General features: G+C 38.3%; 1 protein-coding gene across 6 annotated transcripts in view; it reads left to right on the top strand.

Moving 5' to 3' along the window:
- NUP98 (nucleoporin 98 and 96 precursor) overlaps nucleotides 1-4,747 on the top strand; it is an 89,826-nt gene that overhangs the window by 9,037 nt on the left and 76,042 nt on the right. The gene's annotated exons all lie outside the window — the stretch shown is intronic.

Below are 4,747 nucleotides of genomic sequence, written 5' to 3'. Positions count from 1 at the left end.
TAGTAAGCGTTAGTATTAGGACTAGAGGTAGAGTTAGGCTTAGGGTAGGGTTAAACCTAAAGTTATGGATGGTTTTAGAGTGGGTTTTAGGATTAGGATTGTTTATGGTTAGGGATAGTCTTAGGGTTGTGTTACGGTTAGCTTTAATGTTAGTTTTAGGATTAGAGTTTGGGTTAGGATTACAGTTATGTTTAGGGTTATGCTTATAGTTAGGGTTATGGTTAGGGTTACGGTTATGGTTTGTATTAGGGTTAGAGTTTGGTTTAAGGCTAAGATTAGGGTTAGGGTTCGGAAATATCTTGAATAATAAGTTTCTAACCTAGAACCATTTTGTGAAGCAAGTAAGCCTTCAACTTTAAAGAACAATATTTAGAAAGAAAAGAGGCTTTAATGTACTAACCAAGAAAATTACTTGATCGGGATATGACTTTCCTGTTTACCTTGTTAGGTGCCATTGATTAGCTCAGACTCAATAGCAACCCTGTGTACAGCAAAACGAAAACGACAGTTGTTATGTTCAAGCCCATCATTACAGCCTCTGTGACAGTCCATCTCATGGAGGGTCTTCCTCTTTCACTGTCCCTCTACTTTACCAAGCATGATGTCCTTTTCCAGGGTCTGGTGTCTTTTGATAACATGTCCAAAGTGCATGAGATAAAGTTTCCCCATCCTTGGTTCTAAGGAGAATTCTAGCTGTCCATTTTCCGAGACAGATTTGGTTGTTCTTTTTGGAAGTCTATGGTATTTTCAGTATTCTTCGCTAGCATCATAATTCAAGTCCCCACTTTTAGCAAGTGAGGTTGTATCTTTTACATAATATCACAGATTGTTAATAAGCCTCCCTCCAATCTTGATGCCTCTTTCTTCAGTATGACCCAGCTTGTTACTTGCTCAACATTTAGATTGAAAAAGTGTGGTGATTTGGATCAACCCTGATTCACACCTTTCTGGATTTTAAACCATGCAATATTCCCTTGTTCTATTTGAGCAATTGCTTCTTGAACCATGTACAAAGCTCTGAATGAGCACAGTGAAATGTTTTGGAATACCCATTCTTATGGCCATATATAGTTCTGATCCACACAGTCAAGTGCCTTTGCACACTCAATAAAACATAATTAAATATCTGGTATTCTCTACTTTCAGTCAAGATCCATCAGACATTAGCAAAACTTTATCTTGTTCCATGTCCTCATCTGATTCTGGCTATAACCTCCAGCCAGCCCCCTGTATTGCTGTAACTGCTGTTGAATGATCTTCAGCAAATTTTTACTTGCATGTGATATCAGTGATATCCTGTAATTTTCACATTCTGTTAATTTACCTTTGGAATGGATTCCTTACTTATATTCTTTGACTTCCTAATCCTTCAAGGCCTAGTTCAGGAGTTAGTTCCAAATTTCTAAATCCTCCACAAAGTCTCCCTCGGCTTTCAGATTCTGACCTGACTTTTGACTTCTTAACATGCTTCTTGGCACTTACCTACTCTGGACTAATTACATCAGGAATCACAAATCCAAAACCTACTAGTTTAAAAGAACAAAGAAATAATACACATGAGGATAAATAAGTTATTTGCTATGAAACCTTTTTGTTTGTTTTTTGTCTTCAACTTTTTTTATTGTTTTGGTTTTTAGATCATTTTATTGGGAACTCTTAAAACTCGTTACAATCCATACATCAATTATATCCGACATATTAGTACATACTGGTATATTGCCATCATTCTTTCCTAGACATTTACTTCCTATTGAGTCCTTTTAATTTTTTTGGTGAATTGTGAAGGTTTTCAGAGCAGATCGAGTTTCCATTCAGCAATTCATATAGATTTTATTTCACCTCATTGGTTGCAATCCTCACAATTTAACATTATTCTACTTCCTCCTTGTATTTTCAGTTTCTATCTTCCTTCTGGTAGTTTCCTGTCACTGTACTGCTGCAACAGTTATTGAATGCTCTTGAGCAAAATTTTACTTGTGTACGATATCAGTGATATTTCATTCTATAGTTGGAGCATTCTGTTAGGTCACTTTCTTTGGAATGGGCACAAAGGCAGATCTCTCTCTGTCAGTTGGCCAAATAGTTGTTTTCCAAATCTCCTGGCATAGAAGATCGAGTGCTTCTAGTGCTCCTTCAGCTTGCTGAAACATTTCAGTGAGTATTCCATCAATTCCTGGAGCCTTGTTTTTGGCTAATGCATTCGGTGCAGTTTGAACTTCTTCTTTCAGTTTCATTGGTTCTTGTTCATAAGTTCTTTTTGGTACAGTGACTGTATTCTTTTCACCTTCTCTAGATGCTTCCTGCATCATTAAATATTTTCCTACAGAATCTTTTAACATTGCAACTCAAAGCTTCAATTTGAAAAAACACAACAGTATATAAAAGAGCAGATAGCAATTGAGGAGACTTTGGACCAGGTAGTCACAACTTTGAGACAGCTAGGATCTCCTGGACGTATGCACACATCTGTCATGCCACTTACCAACTGCACTGCAACAGGTACTTGTCTATCTGTATCTTCCATTACACCAGACATTCCTTATCCAGTTCTGTATCCCCAGCACTTAGCATCATGCTTGGCACATAGCAGTGTTTGAATGAATGAGAAATACTTTTTTTGTCACATACAGGCATTAAGTGACCACAAGCTGGTTGAGAGGATCAAATTAAGACTAGATTTGAGTAACATTCAAAGAATTATATACACAGAGCCTGATTTGTGACCTAAGTCAATTCTGACTCAAGGGTACTCTCCACCCCCACCCCTGGTGTATGTATGTATATATATATATATATATCACAGGCCAAACAAAAACTGCTGGTTGCATCCTGGTGTGTGTGTGTGTATATATGTATGTATATATATGTATATATACACACATACATATATATACATACATATATATATCACAGGCCAAACAAAAACTGCTGGTTGCATCCAGCCAATTTTTAGTCTTGTGTCTTGCAGGAAACCTGGTAGTGTAGTGGTTATGCATTGGGTTGCAACCCACAAGTCAGCAGTCCTGGTGTGTGTGTGTGTGTGTGTGTATCACAGGCCAAACAAAAACTGCTGGTTGCATCCAGCCAATTTTTAGTCTTGTGTCTTGCAGGAAACCTGGTAGTGTAGTGGTTATGCATTGGGCTGCAACCCACAAATCAGCAGTTCAAAATGACCAACTGCTTTGCAGGAGAAAGACAGAGCTTTCTAATCTTTTAAAGTTACAGCCTCAGAAATTCACAGAAGCAGTCTACCCTGTCCTGTAGGGTCACTATGAGTTGACATCAACTCAGTGACAGTGAGAGTTTTTCTTTTGCCAGACCTAAATTAAACTCACTCCTATTGACTCGATTTCCACTCATAGGGACTCTATAGGGCAGGGTAGAACTCTTCCTGTGGGTTTTCTAGACTACTTCTGGGAGTAGAAAGCCTAGTCTTTCTCTCAGGAAACAGCTAGTGGTTTTGAACTGCTAACCTTGTGGCTAGCAGCCCAACATGTAACTACTATCCCACCAAGACTGCTCTGACTTAGATGGTAGTTAAATTCTACCAGGGATTTTTTTTTTTTTGGTGGCTCTCTTTGTTTTTAGAATTTGAATAGCATAGTTTTAGTGAAAGTTAGAATTTTAAACTAACTTGATCATTCAATCTGTGTTTTAAAAACAAATTAGTGATGATTGTCATTAATTTAGAAAATTAGTACATCTCTTTCAGACCTTGTGTTAGATTCTGGTACAATAAAAAGATATAGTGCTGTCTTCTACCTTGAAGAAACTTATTGTGTATAGTGAAAGAGATTAGTTTTGAGTAGGTTCTGACTCATACCCTGTGTATAGCACAAAGAAGGTCAGCCCGGCACCATTTTCAGTGAATGGTTGCAGTTACTGTGTCAATCCATCTCGTTGAAGGACTTCCTTGACCCTGTATTTATTTTGCCTATGCTGATTCTGTGTAACCTGTCCATAGTAAACCAGACCACACTTTAAACCAAACCCATTGTGGAGGAGTTGATTTCAACTTAAAACAACACTGTAGACCAGAGTAGAACTGCATAAGGGGGTTTTTGAGACTATCTTCTTTACAAAAGGAGCCCAATAGTGCAGTAAGTGTTGGTCTGCTAATGGAAAAGATCAGTGGTTCAAACCCACCAGCTGTTCTGTGGGAGATAGATGAAGCAGTCTGCTTCCATAAGATTGACAGCCTTGAGGAATGAAGTCCCCAGGGAGTACAAAACTAGACTTTGGGACCAGGGCGTGGCACCCTATCAGACTCCACCTAAAGTCAACAAACAGACCTTGAACTATTTACATGCTTTTCTTTTTTTTGTTTTGTCATTGGTTTTGTTGTTGGTGGTCTTTTTTTGTTGTTTTGTTTTGCTCTGTCTTGTTTTTTGTGCATATTACTATCTACCTAGATAAGATAGATGGGATAAACAAGCTGGAGGAGAAAATAACTGGACCTATGGTTGGTAGGGGGGACATGGGAGAGGGGGAGGAGGGGAAAGGAAGTGGTGTTAAAAAAACCAGGGAGACAGTGCAAGATATGACAAAATAATAATATATAAATTATCAAGGGTTCATGAGGGAAGGGGGAGCAGAGAAGGAGGGGGGAAATGTGGAGCTGATGCCAGGGGCTTAAGTGGGGAGCAAATGTTTTGAGAATGATAATGGCAATGAATATACAAATATGCTTTACACTATTGATGTGTGTATGGATTGAAGAGTTGTATGAGCTGCCAATAAAATAATT

This window comes from Echinops telfairi, unplaced genomic scaffold (genome assembly GCF_000313985.2).
Source record: "Echinops telfairi isolate 266 unplaced genomic scaffold, ASM31398v2 ScPeMD7_1713;HRSCAF=2227, whole genome shotgun sequence".
Lineage (NCBI taxonomy): Eukaryota > Metazoa > Chordata > Mammalia > Afrosoricida > Tenrecidae > Echinops > Echinops telfairi.
This window is presented reverse-complemented; position numbering and strand designations above follow the sequence as displayed.